The sequence below is a fragment of the Nyctereutes procyonoides genome, unplaced genomic scaffold, assembly GCF_905146905.1.
Source record: "Nyctereutes procyonoides isolate TBG_1078 unplaced genomic scaffold, NYPRO_anot_genome, whole genome shotgun sequence".
Lineage (NCBI taxonomy): Eukaryota > Metazoa > Chordata > Mammalia > Carnivora > Canidae > Nyctereutes > Nyctereutes procyonoides.
In genome coordinates, this window is record NW_026575133.1 from 29,254,515 (window position 1) to 29,268,474 (window position 13,960).

General features: G+C 51.1%; 1 protein-coding gene across 7 annotated transcripts in view; it reads left to right on the top strand.

Annotated features, from left to right (window-relative positions):
- The window catches only part of PTPRE (protein tyrosine phosphatase receptor type E), a 157,426-nt gene that overhangs the window by 10,267 nt on the left and 133,199 nt on the right, over window positions 1-13,960 (top strand). The window contains exon 1 of one of the 7 annotated variants that reach the window (XM_055299955.1): window positions 3,792-6,333. The exons of 5 other annotated variants lie outside the window; for them this stretch is intronic. The gene's annotated coding sequence lies outside the window, so the exon portion shown is untranslated. Of the gene's footprint in view, window positions 1-3,791; window positions 6,334-13,960 lie in introns of those variants that run through there. One more of the 7 variants, XM_055299956.1, reaches the window with a different exon arrangement.

Consider the following 13,960-nt stretch of genomic DNA (forward strand, 5'->3'; position numbering starts at 1 on the left):
TTATCATCAAATAAAAAAAGAATAGGGTTTTACTCATTTCTAGCTATTTCTTAATAGCCTTGCTCGTGTGTTTTTAGATAACCAAAAATATGTTTTCTGTACAAGCCTTTCAGTTTGCCAGAAACCAAAGCCAGTTCTCCCTTTTCATCTTAGATGGCATCTCTGAGGCTTGGCAAACACTGGGACGTCCCTGTGTAGAGTCTGAGCACGTTGCCAGCTGTGATGAGGGGCCTGAGGCCTGCCCAGGGTCACACTCTCTGCTCCAGGCCCCCCTGTCCTGACCCAGGGGTGCCTCTTTTCTTGACCTCCCTGCCTCGATGGACTGACCCCTTCATCCTTCCTGCCCTGTCTGACACACCGTCCGGGGTCTCAGGACATGGAGGCCCCTCGTCAGGTTCCGGGAGATGAAAGTCCACCTTATCTAACCCTGAGCGGGCCCCGAAGGTGAGCTGTGATTAGCTCACTGCTGTGCATCTGTCTCTTGCTTGCTTGGCCTGTGTCACAACAGGCCTATTTGGGGTGTGGCTTGTCTGGCGCATTGCTTCCCGGGGTATGTTAGAAGGCCGTCGCATGTGTGTGTCTTATCTGTAGCATGCTTTTGTCTAGCAAATGATTTATTATTTGTTATATTGAAAAGCATATCCTGAATGGATGGTCGGTGCCAGGCAGGAATCGATGACGTCGATTCTGGTTATTTGCCTTTGTAATGGATGCTCCTGTTGTTGTTTTCTGTATGGCGGCGATCTGTAAGGGTTTTGAGGAGGTCATGCTGTTTTTCGAGGCTTGACATCTTGGCATATGGAGCAGCCTCAGGCCTGCTGGGGCTGAGCCTGGGGTGCTGGTCTTGGGAGACTCCGTGAACACCGCACACTGCATGTAGCAGCACCCCACCCCCACCCCCACCCCCTGCAGACCGCATGAACATCCCTGACCCCTTTTCTGTGACCTAATGTCATTTTAAAAATTCAGACCTGAGAACCACCAAGACTGTGGACACACGAAACCCATACATAGTGGAGCGGTCAGTCCTCCCCTCTCTTTGGTTGGGGGGTGGCTATGGCAGTAAATAAAGCAACAGCTGTGATAATGCTAGAAACCTCTGTATTGATGGGACGCTTGCCTGGTTAGGCCTGCTCCGAGTACTTTCATATGTGAGCGCACTCTGCATACAGCAGCCTGTGAGGCCGGAGTAGCACTGGGCTTGCTCTGGAAAAGAGGAAATGCAGGACCCCCCCCCCCGAGTGGGGGCAGGGCAAGGCGAGGACTAAACCCACAGAAGGACCAAGGGGGGAAGGTGTGAGGAGCACATGGGGCCTGTGGGGAGGAGGACCCCAGCTTCGCTCAGGGAGCACAGTGATGGGAACACGGCCTGCCTGGGAAGGGTCTCTGTCTAGCAGGGCCCAGGCTCCATCCCGGGGCTGGTGGAGGCCATGGAGAGCTCTGAGGAGGGAGAAGATGATGTGCAGGATGGATAGGGATGAGCTGGGAGTGCAGAGAGGGGCCGGGAAAGGCTCCCAGGTGCTCCCCTCTGGCAGGCCCTGCATCAGAGGCACGGGGGAGGCCCCAGAGCACCATGTGTGCGTGCAGTGAGGTTGGGGAGCTGCGTGTTTTACAAAGCCCCCTGGGAATCCCGATGCCAAGCTGGAGAACACTGGGGCTTCCACAGGGGCCCAGGAATGAGGTCAGGACTTTCCGCCACGGGGGCAGCAGGAGGGAGGGATTGATGCCCCTCAGGGCCGACCAACACCCTGGCTTGGTGCTGACGGCTCTCAGGACCCAAGTGAGGCCATGAGGAAGGGAGCATCTGAGTGTGTCAATGAGAGACTTCTGTCCTGGACAGTCTCCTGTGTGCTCTGCTCCCCTGCACGCTCCTTTTCTGGCCCCTTCTGTCCTAGAGGAAAGTTGTCAGATGACCTGGTGTTAGAGACTTCATGAGAGCCAGTTCAAAGTTGCTTTTATTTTCATTTAAAGATTTTATTTATTTATTTATTTATTTATTTATTTATTTATTTGAGAGAGATTGAGAGAGAGAGCATGTGCAAGAGTAGAGTGTGTGTGTTGGGGGGGGGTGTGCAAGGCAGAGGGAGGAGCAGAGAGCCCGGTGTGGGACTCGATCCCAGGACCCCGGGATCATGACCTGAGCCAAAGGCAGACACTTCACCGATGTAAGGTGCCCCCCAAGTGCCCCCCAGGTGCCCCCAAAGGGTTGATTTTAAGAGGAGGATGACTTGGGGCAGACGGGGCCTAGACCAAATAGATCTGCCGCGGGCATTTCCGGCGGCGCCCGGCCTGGGAGCAGCTGGCCTCATGTACACGGTCCCCATCCGTCCGTTCAGTTGTTCAGCAGATACAGGATTCGAGACCTGCCGGCTGTGGGCGACGACGTCCGCAGGCCCGGCTCTGCGTCCTTTACCTGGGGCCTGGGCTTCTGTGTCTGTGAGTCCGTCTGTCCCTGGGACTCCCCTAGACGGCTGGCAGCGCCCAGCTGGGGCTCGCCGTGGGGCCCGGGGGTGGTGAGCGGGCCCGGGGCCTCGTGGCAGGTGGCCATGCGGTTCCCGGGTCATCCGCGGGGGACCGAGGAGGCCTTTCCTGCTGCGACCTGCCCACTGCTCCTCTCTGTGCAGATCCCGACCGGTGCACGCTCATCCGGGTGCTCGTGAGTGCGTGGCTGCCCTCAGGACTGCGAGCGGCACAGGATGAAGCGTGAGCGTGGGGCCCTCCTGCCAGGCCTTCTCTTAGTGGGCTCCCCCGTGTCGCAGTCAGCGCGCCTTCCTGTCGTGCGGAGGAGGCCACGGCCAAGGGCGGCGGGCAGCAGCGTCCCCCGGAGCAGCTGTGGGGCTGTGGTCGGGCCTGCCCCCTCCCTGCCCCCTCCCTGGCTCTCCTTCCTCCTTCCCAGTCCCCCTCCCCTCTCTGGGTTCCCCATTCACAGCCTCACCGCTGGGGCTTCTGCTTCCAGAAACCCCAGACTCCCCATCGCCCCCCTTCACCTCCGCTGGGGACCCCGGCGTCGATGGGGTGACCGGCGCGACCCCAGACACGGCCCCCGTGGCCCTGGCCGTGCCTCTGGCGGCTCTCCCACCCCGTGCTCCTGCGCAGGCCGGAGGCCTTGAGCGCTGGCGCTTCACCCCTCAGCGGCTGGCATGCCATTCTTTTGAAATGAGTAATACGGAGCTAGTCCAAGAAATAGCCAGTGCTGTTGCCCGGTCTCAGGGGCGAGCCAATTGCCTCATCACGTGAGGTGTCCAGGGAGCGGCCTTCCCGGGCCTGGGCCCTGCCTCGGGGGGTCCGTCGGGGAGCCCTGACCCCAGCACCCAGGGCGGGTGCTCCGAGTCTGCGGGGAGCCGCGCGGTGGGACGATTCTCAGCCTGTTCCCTTCTGATTGAAAATCATTTTGAATCGGTTGGAAGGGCTCTGTAGAGACTTCCTGCTTCCGAAAAGCCCCCTCCCCCTCAACATAGCCCCCGGTCTCTTTAATGTGGTGCCCAAAGCACACGCACGTCACGTCTGGGTGTCTGCAGGCGCTGGCTGAATCTGGGGACGGGAGCCGGCCTCTGCGAGCTGCGCCTTCCGCCCTGGCGCCCCTTTCCTGCAGCCCGATTTCTGGGGGGTGGAGGCGGGGCCCCCACAAGGAGCAGAGCCGGCCCGGGGAGCTCCGTGGGAATGCGGCTCTGCCTCCACCGCACCAGCCGTACATTGGGCGGCGGTGGGGGGGGGGCGGGGGGGGTTTAAATACTGTATCGAGTTGCTTGGAAATCACATTAAGCCCCAGAAAGCTCGGGGCGAGCAGAAGGTGTCTCTGGGAAACTGGGTGCCCGACAAATGACAGGAAGATGTGAGAACAGGCCCTGAAGGGTTTCGATTGAGAAAGAGTTGGTGTGTAAATGGGGCTGAGTTATAGGGGCACAGGCATGGCTTTCCTCGGCAGAAAGGCCAAGGGAAGGTGGACGGCACGTCTTCAGCCACAAGTTCAGGCGTGATTTGTCAGCAGGGCTTGGCCGTCAGCCTGCAGTCGCTGATTCCCTCTGCCCACCTCCGCTCGCTGTGCTTGCGGCATATTTAAGAACCCAAGCGATAAGAACTGCAAGATTAACCACCTGGGCTAATGTTCAGTAGGGTCCCCTTGGGTTACAGACGGTGGGAAAAGTGGCCCGGACCCACGGAACTGGCTCCTTTCATCTTTCCTCAAAACTCTGGGTAATACAAAATGTTTAAATCTAGAAGTTTTAAGGAGCGTTGGTGCAACTGTAGCCGAGCTTGCTACAAAGTAGCTGTTGTGATGAATAAACAGAAAACCCCACCCATGGCACCATCTCCAGGTTGCGCAGACGCATCCGGAGGAGTCCCCGGGATTCTTGGAGACGCGCATTCCCAGGCTCAGAGGAGGCTCCTTGGACCACGCTGACGCGGTTTTCTGCGCTCCAGAACAGAGCTGGCAGGTTGGCCCCATCCCACCTGGCCGCAGCCAGCACACCTGAGGGCTCGAGGACCCGCTGCCGTGCCTGGCAGGCCGAGGTTGGCTGGAGGGCAGGAGGCCTCAGTTTCTCCCTGCGTGAATCCACGCGTAGCGCCGTCTGAGCATCCTCATGCCCCGGCAGCTGGCTTCCCCCAGAGACAGCGATGCCAGGGAAAGCCAGGCGGAAACCACGACGTCTTTGAGGACCTCGGCTCAGGAGTCACGCCGTCTTCCCTGCAGCACCCTCTTGGTGGCACAGCTTGGTCCTGTTCGTGCAGGGAGGAATGAGGAGCCCTCTCCAAAGAGTACAGGGTGCCGAGGAACCTCGCTGTTTGTTATCCTGGGTTGGCGAGTCGTGGCTTTTAGCTGGACACCACCGAATCCAGCTCTGGTTAACTTAATGAGAAAAAGAACTGGACAGAAGGTTCCTGGATCGTTCTGAGAATCAACCGGAAGTCTGGAGACCAAGGCTCAGAAGAGGGACAGGAGCCCGGGAGGCCCTGAACCACAGTTAAGGCCCAGCCACAGGAAGCTTCGGGTAAGGATGTGGCCTGTGGTCCGTGGCACCGATGCTGCTGGGCATGTCTGGCACCGGCCTCTCACGACGGTGGCTTCCGCCAACACTTCCGAAACATCCCTGGGTGTGTTCACCCTGAAAAGTCAGAGTCTTGGGTAGGATTGATTGTTGGAGCCCGTCGCACCTCCCTGCCACGGTCTGGCTACAGGTACGTGGAGGGCGGGGCCTGCAGGTGGGCTCCTGGTGGCACACAGAAGACGGATGCCGGAGGCAGGAAGAGAGTGTCGACGCTGAGGGCAGCCCCCGGACAGCAGACGTCCACCCTTCCTGCCTTGTACTGAGCTCCAGGGTTATTTTTGGTCTCAAATGCACCCCGAATTACAACATTCATACATTCCTGAAAAGTTACGTTGATTCGAATTGTGGTTTATCTACACTGGCTAAGCTTAATACCTTTTAGAAGTCTCGAAGATAATCCTTCCCCAAAGCAGCTAATCCTTTTAGAGAACAAATAATCACTTCTTAACCTTTTTATTTTTGAAGATCAAGACTCTGTATATTGGGTTTTCTCAAGGCAGAGTATCCAGCACTTAGGCATCCTCTTTTGCTCAAGAGTGAGGAAATGTCTCAGGTTTATAGATAACCGCTCGCAATCGCTCATGCTGTGTGGAAAAAAAAAAATCAAAACACTGAGGGTTTTTTTTCTTTCTCCCCTGTAATTGATGATTGTCTGGAAGGAAGTATGGGGCTATTAAAATTTTTAAAGAGCTTGTATTTATTTATTTTATCTTACCTGCAAGACTGTTTAAAAAGCCAATTTAAGAAGTAAGACCTGGAACATTTGCATGGGTGAAGATACAGGCTTTTTTTGGTTTTGTTTTGTTTTTGTTTTTTTGCTCTTAAGACCTGGGAGTCCCATTTGGAAGAGTCACCTTTAACATTAATTTTTTTCCTCCCGCAAGAGGCTTTCACATTACGGCAGAAATAATCTTGTTCCATTTCCTCGGGTTGCTTTCACGCTTCCTGGATGAGGGAGCGAGGCCCCGAGGTGACAGCTGGGCAGGAGCCTGGACGGGGTGGCCGTGGTGAGCCAGACGGAGACCTGACTCGCTGCTCCAAGCTGGTGACAGGCTCTGCGCATCCGGAACAGTCCCGATGGCCTGGGGAGCACGGAGAAGCAGCAGAGGAGGAACTGGAAGCAGGCGGGGAGACCGGTGGGGCAGGTGCTCTCAAAATCTAACAGATGACAGAGAGTGACTGATGATGGTTGCCGTTCAGGTGCCTCTATGTGTCAGATGCATGCCTGGGTCTCGTCACTTTTTGCCCGGTGACAGGCCAGTGGACTGGAGTGGTCTCCGTCGCGGTAGGTTCTCTTACACCTCTCGAAGGGTGTGGGGGGTGCTCACTGTAGACCTGGACGGCATTAATATCTCAGTGAGACTAATTCGGCTGCTTTCTTCTCTAGCGCTAGAACCTAGAGGGGTCATTGGTTGATATAAATGATATAAATGAAGTACTGGTTGATATTTTCAGGGGCCGTGTTACTAAGGAACATATTCCTTTAATTACTAGACCCATTGTGGCAAGGTGCTCCCGTCTGAGAGGGCCAGGAGAAGGTTGTGGGTTCACTTGGTGGGTCTGAATCGTCTTCAGTCTAGGGGTCGCTTGTGTGTGTGTGTCAGCCCATTTTTATGATTGGCAAAACTGAGACTTGGACGAGTGAAATGAGTTGTTCAAGGCCATATAACGAGAAGGCGGCCGGGCTGGGACTCCGGATGCCAAGTGGGGCGTGCGTCACCGCTGGACCTGGACACTAGGTCTCGCCGAGGAGGAACGGCTTGGAGGGGTTGCAGCCTGGGAGTCCCGGTAGCTTGTATGTGCCTCCTCCTGTCCCTCCAGACCATGATTCCCAGATGCTCACATCTTGGCATAAAATATAAGGTTAAAGAAAATACAATAAGTAACATTTTTGAGTGAGGTATCTTTGTCATTTATACCAGATTACAGATTACTCTGATCCCGTGGTGGGGCACAAAGTGAGTCACTTCCCTGATTTTAATTTTTCTGTTAAGAGAGAACAGTAATTTCTACTTACCTGGTGCATTTTATTGTATATTTATTATTATTGCATTATCATTATTCTTTAAAGGTGCTGTGGCTTTTTCCACAGTTTATTATATTTAGCCATAAAACACAGAAGGCAGCATCATTTTTTTAGCTAAGAAAATTGATGCAGTCTACAAAAACTATTAGAGAGTATTAGTTTCCTACATACAGTAATCCTGAATTGCTTTTTTTCCCCTCAAGATTCATATGATTGCATTAGTGGTAAACTTCAGATTTATGGCTAAAACAGAACTTCAGAGAAAATTTATTTCGGGAGATTTGTTGTTTTTTTTCAGTTTTCCAACCTATCATACAAAGCATCTGAACAAACTTTGAAATTCTCTTAATTTAACAAAGAGACCGTCCTCTGAGTGCTCTTGTTTTGTTTATCCGGGTGTCTTGAGTGCACCCACTTCCTGGCCCGCTCCCTCTTTCAGTAAATTGCGTTTGTCCTTATCGACAGACCCCTGTGTGTGTTTCCTTAGAGCTTGGATTTTCTGAGCAGGAAGGAAAGAGGAGAAAACTTAGTGCAGATACGGCCTTTCTTTAACTGTTTTTAAATGCGCACATGATCGCTGCTTCGTTATCGATTCCATCCGTCCTTCTGTGGGAAGTTTGCCCGGTGCCAATCCATTTTTATTTTATTTTATTTTTTTTTTCCACGTTTTTAATGGTCTTTTTCTGTGCACCGAGAACCATTTCTTCTGGGCATGGGACAGATTTGCTGTGCTGGGTTCGATTAGCATGCTTGTCTGATCCCCAATCCATCTGCGAGGCAGCCTGATTAAAGGAAAAATAGTAAACATCCTGTCCTGGGTGCAGACTTGGAGGTGTGTGCTGGAAATGTGTGTCTCCCTTGGAAAGAACATTTCGGAAAACACAGTGTTTGGTAGATAAGGGCTGCACTCGTCTTGTCTCATCAGAGAGTAATCGTAGCGTTCAGTTTCATATCGTCCTGCTTTCAGCCCAACTTTTATAGCTGAACCAAGCGCGGAGTGCTGTGTGAGAGGTCAAGGGCAGCACAAATCAGCTTTCACCCTGGGAAACGAAAATTAGCGGAATAGCCCTGCAAAGTGGCATGTTTGTTAAATACAGCGATTGTTGTGAATGGATTTATGCATCCAATTTGTTTGCAGTTGTCAAAACCTCATTAATTGGAAGCCCAATGACATTGTTTGCTGTTTCAGATCAGTTTTAAATTACACATGTACTGCTTAATCTTAAAAGCAAAATTAAACCTTGCATTGGTATATACACTTCAAGTTACCACACTAAGCCGTTCTAGGCCGGGGGAGGGAGTTTAATACACGATGTAAAATAAAATTAGGTGTTCCTTTGGCTTCCGTGGTGGCTCACGTAATTAGGTTCTGTCAACTGTAATTTTTCAGGTTAATTTCTTCCACGATGTATGCTGGGTAAATAATAAAGCTATAAATCCCTTTATACATTTAAATTATTGTATAAATCCTTAGTATTAATGCAATAGCGTATTTTAAGTAAATTACTTGGAGGTCTGAGTTGTATGGCATGTAGGCAAAGTTGATGTCCTTTTTTTAGAAATCAGCAAAGATAGGTATTTTATTTGTCTAACAAATACAGGGGTTGATCAAGTCTCTAGGCCCAGGTGCTAGGGACACAAAGGTCACGAGGTCGCTGCCCCTGAGAACCTGCAAATCTCGTGTGGCTTTTTCAAATGGTTCCCTGAGACAAGTGTGCCAGAGGGTTTCCTGCCAGGCGTGGCCAGATGGGTGGGTAGCCGTGGCCGGCAGCGGGCACCCCTAGAGAAGGTATGGGGAACGCCAGCCGGTTTGGCCACAAGACGCTCTTTTCCATCCCATTCCTGAGTATCATGATCTGGGCTCTGGAAGTCTTAGCCTGGGGTCTCATGAGAGTTTGTGGATAAAATTCAGAGGGTCTGTAAATTTAGACAGCAAGAACATTTACCCCTTCATTTCCATATAATCACCTTCCAGTCTTATACACCTTGTACCTATACAGTGGGACCCTCCAAGCCCAGCCCCACCTCCCGGCCACCATAGTCTCTCCTTCCCTCTGGTTTTGTCTTGGCCAGAATGTGATACACCTGGACTCTCTACAGTGCGTAGCCTAGTGAGTCTGGCTTCTTTCACGTAGCTTACGGATTTCAGAATCACACTTGTGTGGTGTGGATCACCAGTTCCTCCCATTTTACGGAGTGGTGTTCCATTGTACGGAAGGCCCACCGTGTGTTTCATCTTTCCCCAGGTGTGGGGCATGTGGGTGGGTTCCAGTTTGGGGCACATATGAATAAAATGGCTGTAACATGTGCATAGAAGCTTCGGTATGAACCTAGGTTTTCAACTCACTTGGAAGAGTAAGGATGGGGTTGCTGGATGGCATATCATGTATGTTTATTTTGATAAGAACCTTCCAAGCTGCTTTCCGTAGTGGGCAACCCTTTGCTTTCCCACCAGCAGAGCGTGAATGTTCCCGTTGCTCTGTACACTCACCAGCATTTGGTATTGTCGGTCTTTTCCCTTTTTTTTTTTCCTTTTTTGATTTTTGCCTTTGGTATAGGTGAGTAATAGGATCTTATTGCAGTTTTAATTCGCATATCCTTAATGACTAAGGGTGTTGAGCATCTTTTCCTGTGCTTACTTGCTCAATGCCCATCTTTGGTAGTGTCCGCTTAAATCTTTTGTCCATTTTATTTTAAAGATTTTATTTATTTATTCATGAGAGACCCACAGAGAGGGAGAGAGGCAGAGACACAGGCAGAGGGAGAAGCAGGCTCCATGCAAAGAGCCCGATGTGGAACTCGATCCTGGGAATCCGGGGCCACGCCTTGAGTCAAAGGGAGGTGCTCAACCGCTGAGCCACTCAGGTGTCCCTCTTTTGTCCATTTCAAAAATTAAATGTTGTTCCACCTATATATTTTGAGGTCTCTGAAAGTATTATTCTGCGAGTAACCTTCACTCGATGGCCCAAGGGATCCATGTCACCAAAAGGGTTAAGAGCCCTTGAGAGACACACTATCCTTAAAATATCTTTTATTCTTTACATTTTTGCATTTTCTTGTGGCACATGTCCTTGTTCAAAGTCTGTCACACACCATTTCCAAGGTAGCAGCTTGCCCATGATAGAATATATTGCTACCCCATCATTCTTTCTGTGCTGTGTACATAAAATGGGATTTCAAAACATCACCCTCAAGTGTGGGCGGGATTCCTTATGCCTCCCCTCCTCTTCAGTGAGCAGTAAGACATTTCTTCTGTTTTTATTTATGAAATTCTTTGGCCCTCTTTGATTCTTTACTCAAATGGAAGGAATCTTAATTTGCAGGAAAAAATGTGAACCAATATATTCCAAGAAAATGGTCCCGTTCCAGCTTTTGCATTAGGAGCTCTTTTCTTAAAGCAGCGTGAGTGTGCAGTTGTCTCTGCAACACTGTGAATTAACGATTTTCGGTGTTTCCCACACAGCTCCTCAGTGGAGCTCACGTCTCAACAAAAATGCTTTTTCTCTGGTTGAGATATTTTTTACGTGTCTTGTGGACTCTTTTAAGTGGATAGCTAAATTGTGACTTAGTCATAACCAAATCTGTGACACAAGGCTCAATACAGTCTTCAGTGGCTAATATTTTTAGAAATCATCAGCTTATTTATCACCAACACAGGAGTTTTATTTTGTGCTTCTTCTTTTTTTTCTTTTTAACATTTATTTTTATTTATTTATTTATTCTTGAGAGACACACAGAGAGAGAGGCAGAGACACAGGCAGAGGGAGAAGCAGGCTCCATGCAGGGAGCCTGACGTGGGACTCGATCCCGGGTCTCCAGGATCAGGCCCTGGGCTGAAGGCAGACGCTAAACCGCTGAGCCACCCGGGCTGCCCTTTTGTGCTTCTTTTATTAAAGAATATAAGGCCCAGAAATGTTATATTATTTTATTTTAATCTGATAATTAATATAGTAATGATGATTAATAAATGATTAATCTGACTGAGGATTCTCTTTTTCTCCATCAGAGAGAAAAGAGAAGGGGTGCCTGGGTGGCTCAGTCAGTTAAGGGTCTGCCTTCAGCTCAGGTGGTGATCCCGGGCCCTGGGATCAAGCCCCACATCGTTGGGCTCCCTGCTCAGTAGAGAGTCTGCTTCTCCCTCTCCCTCTGCCCCTCCTCCTGCTCTTACTCTTTCTCTCAAATAAATAAATTAAATCTTTTTTTAAAAAAAAAAAGGAAAGAAAAAAGAAACTGAACAAGAAAAGTAAATGCAACGTATACGTTGAAAATTCATGTTGGGCGCATACATGAAGATATGCCGTTGTGAGGAACGCTGCCATGTGTTAATTATTGCTTTAGAATGAGCACTTGTGATAAATTGATGCCCTAAATTTTATATTTGGCACATTTAGCATATGCAAATGAATGTTAAGTGCTTACGGTTCTGGGAGTAAGAGATAGAAAAAAACTCCTTACCTCCTAGCTGTGTGCAGTCCCTCGTGCAAACGAGGATCTCCGTGGGTGCAAAGACGGGAACGGTTATAAAGGCAGAAGCGCCTCGGGGAGTCCATTTGGAGTCCTGTGACCTCATGTAGGCCTCATGGGTGTCCCTTCTACTCTTTTTACTCCAAGCCTACAGAGAAAGCAGGGTGGAGAAGGCGCCTTTGCTCATTTGCACACGCGTGTGCTCAGGGCCACTCTCCCTCCCCACCGTATCAGGTTCCCGCTGCTGCTGTGACAAGTTAGCAAACGTTTAGCAGCATAGACCCCCAGTTCCGGAGGTCAGGGCCCAGGGCCCAGCACAGCTGCTGTGTGCGTCTTGCTGGTTCTCCGTTAGATGCTCAGGGGATGAAATCAGGGTGTCGGCAGGGCCGGGCTCCTTGGCGGAGGCTCCGGATGCAGGGCTCCCAAGGCCAGCTGGTGGGGTGCGCGTTCCCACGCAGGCCGTCGGCCGGGTGGCCCTCGGGTCAAGGCAGCCCCCCTCCTTGGCTCCTGCCTCCTGTCCTCCAACGTCAGGCTGGCGCCTAGGGGTTCCCTCTCCTGCTGGGGTGTCCCCGCCTCCCCCGCTGCTGTGTCTCTCTCACTCGTGGGACCTGGGCCCACTCCCTGATCCGCGATGCTCACCCTGGGTTGATGTGAGCTGATCGGTAACCTTGATTCCACCTGCCGCGGCCCTTCCCAGGCGCACCTGGATGAGCGCTTGATGGAGAAAGCCCAGGCGGGGGTGGTGGGGGGATCTCGGGGGATGTTCTCCGAATCCTGCCTCCCAGCATCCCGCACGTGCACGTTCAGAGCAAAATAACAAAACTCAAGGTTCTCCTGAGTGACTGTTTGCAGCCCAGGGATTTGTTTCCATTTCTGAGACAATATGTGCTGAGATAATTCTGTGATATTTACACATTTGGTGTTTACGCCTCATGGACTCTATTATACATATCTTTAGGAATTCTCTTTACATAAATTAAGATGATTTTTCTCCTTCCCAAAAACATAGCAACATGCGGCACATTCTGGATGAAAATGAGGAATTGTTTACACCATGAGCCAAATTAAAACTCTGGGAGGATTCTGATGCACGAAGAGAGAAAACGTGCTCAAATGTATGGCATATTTTAGGTTTCCTAGGGATTTCTTTGCAGGAATCATCACAAATTAATATTAAGAAGGTATTTGATTATAACATCAAGGATATGTCTGAGGTTCCCGGGCATTTAACAGTGAAAGTAATTTTAAACACACATCGTTGTTGTCCTCCGTGTGGCTGCCCTGGGACAAGCTCTGTGGCCTGGGAAAGATGGGTCCACCCCATGTGTAGAGTGCAGGAGCTCAGGCTTGGGGTTTGGATTCCATCCTCTGTCCCCAGGCCCCACTCCTCGAAGCTGGTTCATTTTTGGCAAGTTCTGTGATTTCAAGCCTCAGTGTTCCTGTCATGGGGATAATAATCTCGCCTTGGGAAGAGGGAGAGGGAATCTAGTGATTGCAACTTAGCTTTCTTTCTCATACTTGTTCTGAAAAATTCTGGAACCGTTGTAGAGAAATGGGGTTTCTGTAATAAAGGTTCTTTGCAGGGGGTAATCTTGAAATCAAAAGCAGAAAAGATGAGGCTCACCTTCCCCTTTTTCTTAGCATCTGAGTGGGTTCTTGGAGGGTGCCAGGGGCCAGCCCAGCCTGCAGACACAGCCTCAGCTCCCAGGCTCCATCATATCGCTTGCCCGTCCCCAGCCCATGTGTTAACATGATGTTCCTGTTCTTCAGTGTGTTGGAATATTTATTTGCTTTGGGGACAAAGTCCCACACATTGGTCCTTTGGGATGTGTCTTTGAGATGCCCCCTTCAAGAAATAAGATGCTCCCTTTAAATGGGACTTGGCTCTCTCTGCAAATGGGAAAACCTAATCGTGGCTGACTGGTGGCGGTTCCAGTTTCCCGGAACGCTGCCTTCCTCCCTGAGGATCCGCATGTTTTAAGGATGTGGTGGCTGCTGGAACTTCGTCACTTCCCTAGTCCGGCCCTGGTGCTGCCCAGCTCACGTGGGACAGTGAGCTATGTCCTGTTTCATGGAGAAGGAGGAGAACCTGGCCTGCACCCCACCGGCCTGGAGAGGTTTTGGAGCACTGAGGCCCAGGGGCCAGCTGCAAGGGGAGCTGTGCGAGCAAATGTGGAAAGGGCTGCCCTGGCTGTGGGGTGGTGGCCCGTCCACAAGGTGCAGCCTCAGGGGGACCCAGGGGTGTCTGAGGGGCTGGGAGGCCTCCTTCTTTAGATCTCTATGCAGAGGACTGCTGTGTCTCTCCCTAGCAGTGCTGAGCATGGGGCTGGTGTTTGGGGTCCTGCTAAGGTACCCCTTCTGGAAGGGGGTCTCCAGCCGACCCTGCATCCCCCTAGCTCTGCCTCTGTGGTGCTTGAAAGGC